Source organism: Anomaloglossus baeobatrachus, chromosome 4 (assembly GCF_048569485.1).
Source record: "Anomaloglossus baeobatrachus isolate aAnoBae1 chromosome 4, aAnoBae1.hap1, whole genome shotgun sequence".
In the NCBI taxonomy this organism is placed as follows: Eukaryota; Metazoa; Chordata; class Amphibia; order Anura; family Aromobatidae; genus Anomaloglossus; species Anomaloglossus baeobatrachus.
This window is the reverse complement of record NC_134356.1, coordinates 599,121,787-599,138,460: the sequence shown is the minus strand read 5'-3', so window position 1 is coordinate 599,138,460 and position 16,674 is coordinate 599,121,787. Positions and strand designations below refer to the sequence as shown.

The 16,674-nt window shown below is 52.8% G+C and overlaps 1 protein-coding gene across 2 annotated transcripts in view; it reads right to left on the bottom strand.

Annotated features, from left to right (window-relative positions):
- RASSF2 (Ras association domain family member 2) overlaps positions 1-16,674 on the bottom strand; it is a 131,510-nt gene that overhangs the window by 81,511 nt on the left and 33,325 nt on the right. The gene's annotated exons all lie outside the window — the stretch shown is intronic.

Here is a 16,674-nt window from a genome sequence, read left to right as displayed (position 1 = left end):
GCAGTCATGTTTACCCCCCATCCTTGCAGCCATGTTTCCCCCATCCTTGCAGTCATGTTTACCCCCCATCCTTGCAGCCATGTTTACCCCATCTTTGCAGCCGTTTCTCTCCCTCTTTGCAAATTTCTCTCCCTCTTTGCATGTTTGCCCCGTGCTCCCATGTTTGCCCCATGCTCCGTATGCCCCGTGCTCCGTTTGCCCCGTGCTCCGTTTGCCCCGTGCTCCGTTTGCCCCGTGCTCCGTTTGCCCCGTGCTCCGTTTGCCCCGTGCTCCGTTTGCCCCGTTTGCCCCGTGCTCCGTTTGCCCCGTGCTCCGTTTGCCCCGTGCTCCGTTTGCCTTGTGCTCCGTTTGCCTTGTGCTCCGTTTGCCTTGTGCTCCGTTTGCCTTGTGCTCTGTTTGTATATGCCCCGTGCTCCCATGTTTGCCCCGTGCTCTGCCCCGTGCTGGCTCTGTCCCCCGTGCTCCCCATGTTTCCCCCGTGCTGGCTCTGTCCCCCATGCTCCCCATGTTTCCCCCGTGCGCTCCATGTTCCCCCCTGTGCTGGCTCTGTCCCCCGTGCGCTCCATGTTCCCCCCATGCTGGCTCTGTCCCCCGTGCGCTCCATGTTCCCCTCCCGTGCTGGCTCTGTCCCCCATGCTCCCCATGTTTCCCCTGTGCGCTCCATGTTCCCCTCCCGTGCTGGCTCTGTCCCCCATGATCCCCATGTTTCCCCCGTGCTCTGTATACCCCGTGCTGGCTCTGTCCCCCCCCATGCTGGCTCTGTCCCCCGTGCTCCCCATGTTTCCCCCGTGCGCTCCATGTTCCCCCCATGCTGGCTCTGTCCCCCATGCTTTCAATGTTTCCCCCGTGCGCTCCATGTTCCCCCCTGTGCTGGCTCTGTCCCCCGTGTGCTCCATGTTCCCCCCATGCTGGCTCTGTCCCCCATGCTCCCCATGTTTCCCCTGTGCGCTCCATGTTCCCCTCCCGTGCTGGCTCTGTCCCCCATGATCCCCATGTTTCCCCCGTGCTCGGTATACCCCGTGCTGGCTCTGTCCCCCCCATGCTGGCTCTGTCCCCCGTGCTCCCCATGTTTCCCCCGTGCGCTCCATGTTCCCCTCCCGTGCTGGCTCTGTCCCCCATGCTCCCCATGTTTCCCCCGTGCACTCCATGTTCCCCCCCATGCTGGCTCTGTCCCCCATGCTCCCCATGTTTCCCCCGTGCGCTCCATGTTCCCCCCCATGCTGGCTCTGTCCCCCATGCTCCCCATGTTTCCCCCGTGCGCTCCATGTTCCCCCCATGCTGGCTCTGTCCCCCATGCTTTCCATGTTTCCCCCGTGCGCTCCATGTTCCCCCCATGCTGGCTCTGTCCCCCATGCATCCCATGTTTCCCCCGTGCTGGCTCTGTCCCCCGTGCGCTCCATGTTCCCCCCATGCTGGCTCTGTCCCCCATGCTTCCCATGTTTCCCCCGTGCTCGGTATACCCCGTGCTGGCTCTGTCCCCCGTGCGCTACATGTTCCTCCCATGCTGGCTCTGTCCCCCATGCTTCCCCCATGCTGGCTCTGTCCCCCATGCTGGCTCTGTCCCCCATGCTGGCTCTGTCCCCCGTGCGCTCCATGTTCCCCCCATGCTGGCTCTGTCCCCCATGCTTCCCCCGTGCTCGGTATACCCCGTGCTGGCTCTGTCCCCCGTGCGCTCCATGTTCCCCCCATGCTGGCTCTGTCCCCCATGCTCCCCATGTTTCCCCCGTGCTCGGTATACCCTGTGCTGGCTCTGTCCCCCGTGCGCTCCATGTTCCCCCCATGCTGGCTCTGTCCCCCAAGCTCCCCATGCTTCCCCCGTGCGCTCCATGTTCCCCCCATGCTGGCTCTGTCCCCCGTGCGCTCCATGTTCCCCCCCATGCTGGCTCTGTCCCCCGTGCTCCCCATGTTTCCCCCGTGCGCTCCATGTTCCCCCCATGCTGGCTCTGTCCCCCGTGCGCTCCATGTTCCCCCCATGCTGGCTCTGTCCCCCAAGCTCCCCATGCTTCCCCCGTGCGCTCCATGTTCCCCCCATGCTGGCTCTGTCCCCCGTGCGCTCCATGTTCCCCCCATGCTGGCTCTGTCCCCCGTGCTCCCCATGTTTCCCCCGTGTGCTCCATGTTCCCCCCCATGCTGGCTCTGTCCCCTGTGCTCCCCATGTTTCCCCCGTGTGCTCCATGTTCCCCCCATGCTGGCTCTGTCCCCCGTGCTCCCCATGTTTCCCCCGTGTGCTCCATGTTCCCCCCATGCTGGCTCTGTCCCCTGTGCTCCCCATGTTTCCCCCGTGCGCTCCATGTTCCCCCCATGCTGGCTCTGTCCCCCGTGCTCCCCATGTTCCCCCCATGCTGGCTCTGTCCCCCGTGCTCCCCATGTTTCCCCCGTGCGCTCCATGTTCCCCCCTGTGCTGGCTCTGTCCCCCATGCTCCACATGTTCCCCCCCCCATGCTGGCTCTGTCCCCCGTGCTCCCCAATGTTTCCCCCGTGCTGGCTCTGTCCCCCCACACTTTGGCACAGCCGCGCACACAGCTTAAAAATAAAAAAAAAAAAAAAAAAAAAAAAAAGAAGAAAAGAAAACTCACCTTCTGGCCCCCATCCTCCGCTGCTGCGTCCTCAGTCACTTCAGTTCCCGCGCGGCCAGTCCAGAAGACCCCGGCGCCGCCTACTGACGCTCCACCGTCTCCTAGGCAACAGGTCTGCAGCCCAGGAGAGGAGGAGTGTCAGAGCGAGGAGAAATGTCTCCTCTGCTAAACACCACCTTTATCTGCTGGCGCGATCACACCAGCATATCAACGTGGCTCAGTGTGGCGACAGCGCGTGTGCCAACACAAAGGGCTCTGCGTGCCCTGTCTGGCACGCGTGCCATAGGTTCGCCATCACTGGCCTAGGCTATAAGAAGATTGCCAACACCCTGAAACTGAGCGCCAGCATGGTGGCCAAGACCATACAGCGGTTTAAAAAGAGAGGTTCCACTCAGAACAGGCCTCACCATGGTCGACCAAAGAAGATGAGTCCACATGCTCCTAGTCATATCCAGAGGTCGTCCGAGAGCTTCCAGCATTGCTGCAGAGGTTAATGGGGGAGCAGTCTGTCAGCGCTTAGACCATATGCCACACAATGCATCAAATTGGTCTGCATGGCTGTTGTGCTCTTTTAAAGATAATGCACAAGAAAGCCTACAAACAGTTTGCTGAAGACAAGCAGACTTAAGGTACCATCACACTAAGTGACGCTCCAGCGATCCCACCAGCAACCTGACCTGGCAGGGATCGCTGGAGCGTCGCTACACGGGTTGCTGGTGAGCTGTCACACAGGCAGATCTCACCAGCAACCAGTGACCAGCCCCCAGGAATGCGTGGAAGCGATACTGCGCTTGGTAACTAAGGTAAATATCGGGTAACTAACCCGATATTTACCGTGGTTACCAGTGCACACCGCTTAGCGCTGGCTCCCTGCACTCCTAGCCAGAGTACACATCGGGTTAATTACCCAATGTGTAGTCTGGCTACGTGTGCAGGGAGCCGGCACTGGAGCGTGAGAGCAGGGGACGCTGGTAACGAAGGTAAATATCAGGTAACCAAGGAAAGGGCTTCTTGGTTACCCGATGTTTACCATGGTTACCAGCGTCCGCAGACGCCGGCTCCCTGCACATTCAGTTGTTGCTCTCTCGCTGTCACACACAGCGATCTGTGCTTCACAGCAGGAGAGCAACAACTAAAAAATGGCCCAGGACATTCAGCAACAACCAACGACCTCACAGCAGGGGCCGGGTTGTTGCTGGATGTCACACACAGCGACATCACTAGCAACATCGCTGCTACATCACAAAAGTCGTGTCTCAGCAGCGATGTTGCTAGCGATATTGCTTAGTGAGACGTGGCCTTAAGGACATGGATTGCTGGAACCATGTCCTGTGGTCTCATGAAACCAAGATAAATTTAATTTGATTCAAATAGTGTCAAGCGTGCATAGCGACAAACAGCTGAGGAGTACAAAGACAAGTGTGTCTTGGCTATAGTCAAGCATGGTGGTTGGAGTGTCCTCATTTGGGTCTGCATGCTGTGGGGAGCTAAAGTTCACTGAGGGAACCATGACTGACAACATGTACTGTGACATACTGAAACAGAGCATGATCACCTCCCCTCAGAAACTGGGCCACAGGGTATTGCTCCAACAGAATAATGACCCCAAACACACCTCCAAGACGACCACTGCCTTGCAAAAAAACTGAGGGTAAAGGTGCTAGACCTAAACCTTATTGAGCATCTGTGGGGCCTTCTCAAACGGAAGATGGATGAGAGCAAGGTCTGTAATATCTACCAGCTCCATGATGTTGTCATGGAGGAGTAGAAGAGGATCCAGTGGCTTCTGTGAAGCTCTAGTGACTCGATGTCCAAAAGAGTTAAGGCAGTGCTTGAAAATAATGGTAGCCAAACAAAATATTGACAGTTTGGGCATAAATTGGCTATTTTCACTTTGGGGTGTTTTCATTTTTGTTGCCAGTGGTTTAGACAGTGGGCACACCAAAATGACACTTATACAAACTGTACACTGACTACTTTACATTGTATCAAAGAGTCAGATCTTCAGTGTTGTCCCATGAAAAGATATACCATTTATAAAAATGTGAGGGGTGCTCTCACTTTTGCGATATATTGTATATATCAGAATTGGCGACCAGGATAAGAACATACATACCAGGGTGGGGACATATTTACCAGAATGAGCCCAGGAGGGGGAGCAACACTTATGTCCTTGTAATAAAATTGTGTATCTGATCAACATTTTGCACCAGGGCCCATTGGACTCTAGTTACTCCACTGCTGGAGACCACAAACAGGCAGCCGAGGTATTGGCAGCCGCAGGCAGACAGGAAACATCCTGGAAACTACAGACAGATTACAGAGGTCCTGGAAGACCAGAAACCGATAGCAGAAGACCACTAATAGGTCATTATACATAGACCAACTATCATATAATATGATACTGTATGGGGACAGATTGATCTACTCGTTCTGTGCCCATCATTCTTCCACATCCTGTGTAAAGAGGCTGGGAAACCAGCACCAAAGAAAGGACAGCAATATTGTAGCTGTATTTCATCAGACAGATTTAATGATTGGCCAGAATGAATGGTGTCCTCAATGCTGAGACATAGTTACTTGTCCATCAGAGAGGAGCTCAATTGGCTCCAAATTTATTCTATGAAGAAAAAACAAAAAGCCAGCACTAAATGTGCACTTCAGCACTAAACATTCCAAACTGTACTTATTATAAAAATTTTGAGATTTTTGGCAAAAAATTGCAATTTCTTGAGCTGCCTCGCCACGTCACGGCAAATCTCATTTGAGGCAGTCCTACACTAAAATATTTTTATAAAATGTGCCAAATAGCCTCACATATGAATAGTAGACCTGCTCTTAGCAGCACTCACCTGGTCTATTTGCCGTGACGTGGCGAGGCAGCTCAAGAAATTAAAGATAAAAAAAAAAACAACACACAGAAAAATATTTTTATTAGAAATAAAACACAACACAATTAGTGACTCCATCTTTATTGAAATAAAGAACCCCCCTCCGCAGTAATCCTGGGTCAAGGGTCCCGCGCCGTCCAATCCGGATCCAATATCATCTGATCGGTTTGCTGGAAGGCATACCGATCAGATGATCGGTCAGGTTCAAGGATGTGAATCACATCACACATCAGCTGATTGTATAAAAGCCAATTATACAATCAGCTGATGCATCGGTGCAAAAAAATAAATACTCACTTATGTGCTGATTACCGGCAGCTCCTGGAGCGATTGGAGGAGTCTGATCCTGTCCGATCGCTGCAGCAGCTGCCGGTAATCAGGGATGAAGTCTCCTGACGCATCCGCTGATAACCGGCCGAGCGCCGACGTCAGCCCGAGACTTACGATCAGCTGATGCGTCAGGTGACTGCATCAGGTGATCCATCGCCAGGTCCTGCATCCTGCAGGCATACGTACCCGGGGAGACTGCACACACCCGGAGGAGCTGGGAGCGGGCATGGCACCGGGAGTCTGCAGACAGGTGAGTATAACTTTTTTTTTTTTTTCTACTGTTCACTTTTGTTTTCGCAGCCGCTTCCACCTCCCGCCCAGACATGGCGCCGCACGGCAGCATACATGCACAGGACGGGAGGTGGAAGCGGCGGTGACGGTACCGGGAGGATTCACGCTTCTGTGTTTACTGACAGAAGGAATCCTCTTCCTGTACACGTCACTTTACTACCCACCTCCTGAGTTTATAGCTGCGTTTTTGGTCTTAGAAACGCACCAAAACGCACCAAAACGCAGCTATTTGCGTTTCTCATTGCGTCTTTCAACATCCCATTGCACTCAATGGATGAAAAGCGCAGTGAAAAACGCGGGAATAATTGACATGCTGCGTTTTTGTGGCACTCCAAAAACGCAGCTGAAAAAAAACACTGTGTGCAGACAGCAAAAATGAAAACTCAGACTTTGCTGGGGAAGCAAAGTCATGCAGTTTTCTGAGCAAAAACGCACCCGAAAACTGCGCAAAAACGCTGCGAAAAATGCACTGTGTGAACTTACCCTAAGGCTAGGTTCGCACACTGCGTCTTTTTGACGCTGCGTTTGTGGCCGCTAAAAACGCACAAAAACGCACCTGCTTCGAAAAAACGCATCAAAAAACGCATGCGTTTTTGCCGCGATTTGGTGCGTTTTTGGCTGCGTTTTTGATCTCTGCGTTTTGCTGCGTTTTTTCAATGCATTGCATGGGGGGAAAACGCAAAGCAAAGTCTGAGTTTTCATTTTTGCTGTCCGCACACATCTGTTTTTTTTACCTGCGTTTTTGAGTTAAAAAAAAAAAAAAAAATGGACATGTCAGTTCTTTCCTGCGTTTTCCCCCCATGCAATGCATTAGAAAAACGCAGCAAAACGCAGAGATCAAAAACGCAGCAAAACGCAGCCAAAAACGCACCAAATCGCGGCAAAACGCATGCGCTTTTTGATGCGTTTTTTCTACGCAGGTGCGTTTTTGTCCGTTTTTAGCGGCCAAAACCGCACAAAAACGCAGCGTCAAAAAGACGCAGTGTGCGAACCTAGTCTTAGGGTATGTGCGCACTAGGCGTTTTTTTCACGCTGCGTTTTTTGCGTTTTTGTCTCAAAAAAAGCACCCGCGGCTAAAAAATGCGACAAAAACGCATGCGTTTTTGCCGCAATTTGGTGCGTATTTTGCTGCGTTTTTAATCAGTGCACAATGCCATTAAAGATTGTTGATGAAAGAAAGAAAAAAAAAAAAAAAAAAAGGTCTGATGTCATTTCCTTCTTCAAAATGTTCATTGTATGCAGGAGAGCAGACAGCTGCAGAACTAGTGTATGCAGGAGAGCAGACAGCAGCTGCAGAACTACAAGGCTCAGCATCCTCCATCCAGGACTGTATGCAGTTTTTTGCCCAAAAAGAAAAAAAAAATGACATGGGCTTCGCCATATTTTTGTATGCTAGCCGGGTACAGCAGGCAGGTATGGGCTGCCCCCAACCCCCAGCTGCCTATTTGTATTCATGAAATAATTAAAAAAAAAAAAAATGACGTGAGCTTCGCCTAATTTTTGAGTCCAGCCGGGTACAACTAGGCAGCTGGGGATTGGAATCCTCAGTGCAGGGTGCCCAAGCTTTCTGGGCACCCCACTGCGAATTGCAGTCCGCAGCCACCCCAGAAAATGGCACTTTCATTGAAGCGCCATCTTCTGGCGCTGTATCCAACTCTTCCAGCTGCCCTGATGCCGGGTGGCTAGCTGGGTAATAATGGAGTTAGGGCTAGCTGTATATTATCAGCTAGCCCTAAGCCCGAAATTCATGGTGTCACGCCAATATTAGACATGGCCACCATGAATTTCTAGTAATGATAAAAAAAAAAAAAAAAAAAAACACACAGAAAAATAGAAAAATATTTTTATTAGAAATAAAACACAACACAATTAGTGACTCCATCTTTATTGAAATAAAAGAACCCCCCTCCACAGTAATCCTGGGTCAAGGGTCCCTCGCCGTCCAATCCGGATCCAATATCATCTGATCGGTTTGCTGGAAGGCATACCGATCAGATGATCGGTCAGGTTCAAGGATGTGAATCACATCACACATCAGCTGATTGTATAAAAGCCGATTATACAATCAGCTGATGCATCAGTAGAAAAAAAAAAAATAATACTCACTTATGTGCTGTGCTGACTATCGGCAGCTCCTGGAGCGATCGATTGGACAGGAGTCTGATCCTGTCCGATCGCTGCAGGAGCTGCCGGTAATCAGCTGATGAAGTCCCCTGACGGCAGGATCAGCTGATAGCCGGCCGGGCGCGAAAAAGCCGGCGAGACTACGATCAGCTGATGCGTCAGGTGATCCACCGCCAGGTCCTGCAAGCAAGGTCCTGCCCCGGGGAGACTGCACACAGCCAGAGCGGCGGTACCGAGACAGGGGCTGGGAGCGGGCAAGGCACCGGGAGTCTGCAGACAGGTGAGTATATATGACATTTTTTTTTTTTCTACTGTTCACTTTGGTTTTCGACGCTGCCTCCACTTCCCGCCCAGACATGGCGCCGCACGGAGCCGACATGGCACCGGACGGGAGGTGGAAGCAGCGGTGACGGTACCGGGAGGATTCATGCTTCTGTGTTTACCAACAGAAGGAATCCTCTTCCTGTACACGTCACTGTAGTACCCACCCCTTGCGTTTATAGCTGCGCTTTTAGTCATAGAAACGCGGCTATATGCGTTTTTCATTGCGTTTTTAACATCTCATTGAACTCAATGGGTGAAAAACGCAGTGAAAAACGCAGAAATAATTGACATGCTGCATTTTTGTGGTCACCACAAAAACGCAGCTACAAAAAAACGCTGTGTGCGGACAGCACTTATGAAAACCCATAGACATTGCTGGGGAAGCAATGTCACTGCGTTTTCAGCACAAAAACGCGGTAAAAAACGCCGCTAAAAACGCGGCAAAAACGCCTAGTGCGCACAAGGCCTTAAGAAGAACAAGGAGTCCTGGAAGTGATTATATGGCCCTCACAGAGCCCCGATCTCAACATCAACGAGTCTGCCAGAGATTACATGAAAACACAGAAGGATTTGCACAAGCCTTTTGCAGATACAAGAGATATGTAGAGGTGGTCGAGTCCTTACGCTGTTTTATGCTTTAGGCCAAGTTCACACACTGCGTTTTTTTGATGCTGCGTTTTTGGCCGCTAAAAACGCACACGCGTCAAAAATACTTTTTATTAAGCTGCGTTTTTGAGCTTGAAAAAAAAAAAAAAAAAATGGACATGTCAATTCTTTCCTGCGTTTTCCCCCCATGCAATGCATTGGAAAAACGCAGCAAAACGCAGAGATCAAAAACGCAGCAAAACGCAGCCAAACACGCACCAAATCGCGGTAAAAACGTATGCGTTTGACGCGTTTTCGACGCAGGTGCGTTTTTAGCGGCCAAAAACGCACAAAAACGCAGCGTCAAAAAAACGCAGCATGTGCACATAGCCTTATACTACATGTTGTGTGCCGCCCTGGCAAAACCAGGGTGTCACAGAGGTCTGCATGCATGTTTTGGTGCAGATCTCACTCTCCCTTGGGAAGTTTCCCACACAAACACACACCAGCCAATCAGGCCCCACTCGCCCCCTCCTCAGGAAAATGGGAGGGGGGGGAGAGAGGAGCTTGGCGAGAGCAGAGTTGGAGCTGCAGTCAGTCAGTGTGCTGGAGGGGAGAAGTCAGGGAGCAGCTCCCGTGGGGAGCTGGGGGAAAAAACACCCGAATTACACACCCGTGTAACCCGTGGGACCCGTCCTCACAGCAGCCAGCCGTGGGCACCAGTTACCAGCAACTTGGTTAAATTCTGGACTCGTGTCAGTTATTGCTTATACTGCGAGTACTCCTGCACCACCCGGTCCAAGCCGTGGACTGCACCCGTTACTCCCCAATCCATCACACCGGGGTCCCGGGACATCAACACCTTACCCGTGGAGGGAAAATCGCCACCTTGCTGCCCATTACCATCCCCGGGATCCTGTGACCGGCAGCGGTGGTGCTCCATTACCTCACCGCACACCACGGGTGGCGTCACGGAACATAGACTACCAAATCTCCCCTGTATATAATGCCCCTTTTCGTTGTGGTGCCTGGGATCACAGACCGGGTCACGCCACCGTGATACCTCCAGAAGCGACCCCTTGACCCGGATCTGAGTACCCCCTATCCCTGGGCGACACAGTTGTGCCACTAAAACCATCAGGGAGCTACAAGGTACTGCATCCCCACCAGGATGCAGGGCCTACCCCCTAGGGACCCAGAAGACCAGTGCCGGTAACAACCAAACACTCCCGAGAATCCCTGTTTTTCCCCAATTCCCCCATAGAATGGTACTAGGCTAGGGTCGGATCAATGGATGGCCGCCTAGAGGTGGAGCCAATCTAGTCCACTAGACCAGAGGTTCCCAACTCCAGTCCTCAAGGCACACCAACAGTGCATGTTTTCAGGATTTCATTAGTATTGCACAGGTGATAATTTAATCACCTGCAAAGGTGCTGAATCCAACACCCATGCAATGCTAAAGAAATCCTGAAAACATGCACTGTTGGTGTGCCTTGAGGACTGGAGTTGGGAACCTCTGCACTAGACGACCAGGTGGGAGGGGCAGACAGTGGATAGTCAGCGAGACAAGAGTCTAGCAGTGACAGTGAAAAAGAGCAGACACACTGCCAAGAGTGTAACGCTATCATCATACGGACTGCTGTAAGAAACAACAACCAGGAGGGGACCCCCAGCCGCTCCAAGCCACGGGGACCCACCAACCAAAGACAGGTGCAGGGGAAAGAAGCCACCAGGTCACTAAACTGGCACTGGGATGAAGGGGACCTGCAGTTGAGACCAGTCAACCTTGGGTGACCAGTACAAGCTTGCAGTGAGTAAAAGAAACAGTTACCCTGAAACCCCTTGTGTGGCCCACCTTCTTTCAACACCCATGTGCATCACCTATCCCCTGTGGCCTGGTCCTGCTTGCGGAAGGTCTAATATCTAAGCTGCCACTAACACCAGCCCCAGTAGTGGAAAGTGTGCAGCGGTGGCTCCATCCATATAGCCGCAAAACTGCAAGTGGTGTCACGCGTGAACATTATTCAAATCTTCTGTAAATATTCCCCCTTTTAAAAAGCACCCAGGGTACGGGACCGGGCAACGGCTACCAAAGTGACATTCCCCAGTTATACACCGCCCAAGACCGTGTACCCCATAACCCTGGGCGACACACTACACAAATTATATGGTGGTGATTGTAATAAATGGGTGTTAACATGTAAATGCTGCTAGCAGAGTGTAGGGTTCTCAATGTAGTAGAGCCGAGGCCATTTACCAGTGGTTAGCACCTAGCTGGTGGGCTGAAGCCCCAGTAGGTTAGATAGATAGGACAAGGTAAAAATCAAGGTAGAGGAGGAGTGACAGGTGGCAATTGGGTTGTCTAGTAATGCGTGCCTTGTGGGGTTACAGTTCTGGATAGTTTTCAAGTAAGAAGAGAGGGCCATGGTGTCAGGGCCAGTCAGGGAGCACTGAGATAACCTTAAGAGGTATGGAAGGCAAGGATCTCCCCAGTGGGCTTAGAGAATCGTGCAACTAGACAGCCATCGGGGCCCAGAAGCGGACAAAAGTGTAAGGAAGATGGTCGGGGATGGAGACACATACCCGGCAGCTTGAGGAAGAGTTCCAAGATAATGGGGGATAAGTTGAGAAAGGGTTCCCCAGAAACAGTAGATTCAGAACCATGAGGAGTGAGGCCATGTCTGTCATAACGGTGAGAGGAATAAACTGAACAAGTTTGGTTGTCTACGATGAGGACTGGCAGCAGGGTTATGGACACCAGCCTAAAGAAACCAATAAGTGCCATGCACCCCACCCGAAGTAACACCTCTACAGAGTCTACTTGGCGAAGGGGCCTGGCGCCTGTAAGGTAAAGTGTCCATGCCTTCCTTCAGATATATCGGTAGCTTAACTATTGGGGGGAGGGGGGAGCAAGGGAAAATACTGGGGGCCATATTACAGTGTGTGGGAGATACTTGGGACCATCTGTACAGTGCGGGGGAAATACTGGGGTCATGATGCAGTGAAGGGAGATGCTGTGGGACATATTACAGGGAACTATATATGGGGGGGGGACACAACTCAGGAGACATTATTAAATGTTAAGGGGACACTTAAAAAGCATTATAGTCTTACGTGCACTCAGTGTATTGTGATTGTGAAATGGGCACATTGAGGCATTATTACTTTCTAGGGTGCAAAATGTGGGCACAGTTTTCTAGGGCACTTGCACAGGACAGTAATATATTTTTACAGGGGCAATTTTACCATCTAGGAGGACACAAAGGAGGTACCGTATTTTACTGTGTAAGAAGCACAGTGGTGGATATAAGGTGGGGTACTAAGAGGATCAGTAATAGGAACACCTATAGCAGCAGCGGCTCAGTATTGGGGTATCAGCAAGATGAGGTGCTTTTGGTGATTGGAAATAGATTGAGTTGGTGCTGGATTAGTGAGAAGTCAAATGTATTGTTGTAATCTTTGCAGAAGAGTTGTGACTGGAAGAAGTTGTTATGTCGGTCTGGGCCAGAGGGAAAAGACGGAAAAGAAAGCCATGGAACCCATAGGGTGTAGGGGCGACATGACAGCCCGAATGGTAGGGAGTTGATGGGGTTAAACAGTGTTGGTTCATTTAGGAATGAGGAAAAGAAGGTGATTGGTTAGGGGGTGGAGTGTGGTGGTAGGAAAGGAGGGAGCTTCATGGTGTAAATGTGGCGCCCTGGACAAGCCAGGGGCCACAGATAACAAACACACACACACACACACACACACACACACACACACACCCCCAGCAGTTCACAGCAGACATCCCCAAAGTGACCTGCTTTCTGCCTCGGGCTCAGACAGACACACCAGGTGGGCGGAGTCAGGAGATGGCGACGCCCACCCAGGGGTTTGGCTGGCCTGAGGCAAGAAACAAGCCCAGTCAAGTTCAGGCAGAGGAAGAGAGGAGGTCTGCAGAGAGGCAGACATAGCCAGGGGCCTAGGTTGGAGCCTAGGGCCCTCGTACAGAGAGTCAGGCAGACGGTAGTGGCCGTCTGCAGGGAGCCGGGAAGACAGTTGGTGGAACCGTAGGTAGCCGGGGCTGGGCGGTGGCCCACCGGTACTGAACCGGGGAGCCAGCTGGAAACCGGAATGCAGGAGGAGTGTGCACGGAGGGGAAAGAAAAGGACTTACACCACCAAACTGGGTCAGGGGAGAAACAACAACCGCAGCCGTCTGTGGGACCCGTCCATCCAGCCGAGTGTTTTACTGAGAACTGTGTCATCATCATTACCGGCTGAGTGAGTACCACCGTGCCGTGCGGCACTGCGCTGCCCCCGCGACCCTGCACCTCACCAGGCCCCATAACCCGCCTGCTACCCATCCACCTACCTAACCGGGCCCCGGGACAACCAACCCCCTACCCACGGAGGGGAGAACTAACATCTAGCTGCTCCGTACCATCACTCCCGGGATCCCCGTCCAGAGAAGCGGTGGTGTTCCAATCTCACCACAACCGTAGGTGGCGTCGCGGACAATCTCCCTTACCAAATCCCCTTTTACTGTGGAGCCTGGGATCACAGACCGGGTCACGCCACCGTGATACCCACAGAAGTGACCCCGTGGCCCGGATCTGAGTACCCCTGGTCCCTGGGCGACACATATGTAATAGGAGGTGGGAGTCAATTACCTCCTCTTGCACTTCCTGGATGACAGCTTAGACGGGCTGGGGAACCTCCATCATGACATCCAGCCTGATGGATCCGGACATCGCAGATCTGCAGCTTGGACGGGCTGGGGAACCTCCATCATGATGTCCTGAGGAATCCTCGGATCTGGTCAGCATGGCGGTGCAGGGCGCCCAGGCAGTCCCACACCCAGGCTGCCTGGGTGTCTCCTCGGCACCTTCCCCTCCCCCCACCCCCCTCTTTGCTGTAGTGCTGGCAGTTTCAGGACTCGCCGGGGTCTTTTGGGGAAGGTGGGGGTGAGGAGCACAACGTGAGAGCCCCCACTCCCGTGGGGACCCTCCGCAGCTGGGCGGGCGGCTGTAGCTTGCTGCGCCCGCTCTGGCTGTCGGGAGGAATCTCCTGCAGGGCCGCGCCAGCCGAAAAGGGGGCGTGTCCAGCCCGGGGGCCTACTTCCGGTGTGAGGCCTCGGGCTGGATTTTGGAGCGATGCAGCCGCTCCCGGCCGGGAGCGTGCCCAGCGGCGGTGGATGGATAACACCCCTCCCCCTCCCTCCGCGGGGGGGCCGGAGGACGGCTGCCTGCAGGGTCACCTCACCTGTGTGGCTGGATTATCGGGACCGGAGGACTGGGCGCAGTAGTCGGCGGCGAGGAGGAGACAGGAGGCGCCTGCAGGGTCACCTCACCTGTGTGGCTGGATCATCGGGACCGGAGGACTGGGCGCAGCAGGTGGCGACGAGGAGGAGACATGAGGCCGGCTGTCTATCCTGGAGCAGGCATTGGGACAAGGGTGCAGCTCTCATCAGTAGCGGCTTCCCCCAGGAGGGGAGTGCCCAGCATTGTGGAGGCGACAATCGGCCCAAACAGCGCATGTGGACACGGTGCTCCTGGCGTCAGGGGGCGAACCCGGCGGGCGTTCGGTGGCTGCAGCTTGAGGGACTGTCCCGGGATCAGCGACGGACGACTGGCGAAAAGGACGGTGACGGCTGATCTGAGGGCGTCCTCTGGAGGCAGCCTGGCGCGGTAATGAATTTAAGTTTCAGCCTTTTTGTAGTGGTGGGGGATCAGTCGCTATAGTGGAGTAGTGTCTGGAGCTATGGGTAGCAGCTGGGGGGGTTTTGAGCATGTGGTTAGTTCATAGGTCGGTTGGTGCTGTGGTCCCTGGGGGGTGTGGGTTCATGTTCTGGAGGCCAGGGGCAGAGTTACGGACGGGGTGGTCTCATGGCAGCGGGGCCGTGAGGGTGCAGGTGGCGTCAGGTCCGGTGGTTACAGTTTCAGGTTGGGGATGGCGAGGTTTGGCGTTGCCGCAGTTTAGGTCTTGTGAGACTTGGTTAAGGGTGCTGATGATTGCGGCACATGTGAGCGGGTGAGACGGCGCAGTTATTGAAGGTTTGCTGGGGTGTTTCATTATTAATCTTCTGATGCATGGTGGTTCTTATTGGATGAATTATGGTGGGTAAGGTAAAGGGGCGAGGGGTCCCTCAGTACGGTGTGTGCAGGGAGTTTTCAGGGGTTTTTTTGTGAGTGATGTGAGGTGCGGGGCCCCGGTATAGCGCGAGGGGTTGCTGTGGATAAAGGAATAAAGGAGAGCGGAAATGTAGGAGAAGGTGAGGTGTTGGTTGCTGTAATGGGTTTGTAGGTTTGCAACCGCATCAATGGTAACATGGGGTTAATTTGTGGCTAGTCAGCATGTTATCCCATTGTGGAGGTTGGTGCTGGGAGAAATGTTGAGTCCAGCGTGACTGAATTGGTGTTAATGTAGGTGCTGGGCAGCTTTGGGCTGCTGTGGGTGAACTCTGTTAATCAGCAATGGTGGGCTGCGGACGGAATAATGGAGTTCTTCGGACAGCCGTGATTACGGGTGGGGACTATGCGAGTTTTGGTTTGGACTAGAGGATTGGGTACTTGTGGTGCATAGAGTGTAAGTCGGATAGCTTAGGGCCATCTGGTATTATTGGGTGTTTTGCATGGGTGGACTCCTGGCATCTGTGGGCTGGTGGAGTCTATTTTATATTCATATACAATTTAAAAAGAAAAAAAAAAAAAAAAGGAATGCTTGGCCCGGTGGTAGGTATGGGCACCTGGGTAAGGGTCTGCTTAGGGAGTCGTGGTGCTCCGGTCTCACAGCACGAAGGTATTTGGTTTGAAGGTGCAGTTGTGCGTTACAGGAAAATAGTGGTACGCCCCTCGGTGGTCGGCTTTGAGCGGATACTATGGTGTGGCCAAGGTTTTAATTTAATTTATCTTGGGGTGTAATATGAGAGCTCAAAGGGGGTTGTGTGTCACAAGGTTTTTCCTTGAGATCGAAAGGCCCGGACATGGTGTTTGGTAAAGTTGTGTCTCCTGATGCCCATAGTTGCATATGGAGTAAATCGGGCTAGTGGTGTGGCTGCAATTTTCTGGTGGGCATTGTAGTACAGGGAGCTTGTCGTGGTCCGGTTTGCGGAGGCAAGCGGACTGTGCATTATGGTTGGAGGTGTTGTTGGGGACCTTGGGATCGAAGGTAATGCTTCAATATCTTCGCCTCAGTAGGGGGTACAGGGCGATGGTTGCGGTTGTTTTGTTTTTTGAGGCCGTGTTAATTTTGGGGTGGGGCATGGTTCCGTTAGGCCATGTGGGCCTCGTGGAAATTAAGTGGGCCTGATTTCGGATGAAGAAGGTCCATTAGTGTGGTAGTTGAATATGTGGGAAGATTTTGGGATTTTCTGGGGAAGACAGCTCGAGCCTCTGTTGTCAGAGGGTGTGATGGTGGAATAAATCGGTCAGGGGAGACCGGTAGTGATATTTGGCTCTGGGGAAGCTGCAACGTCAGCTGTAGGGGAAATTTCAAGGCTATGGATTGCAGTCGTTTTACAGCGGGGTTTCACTTTAGCGGTTTCCTGGGAGAACTAGGTTTGGGGTGCGAAGT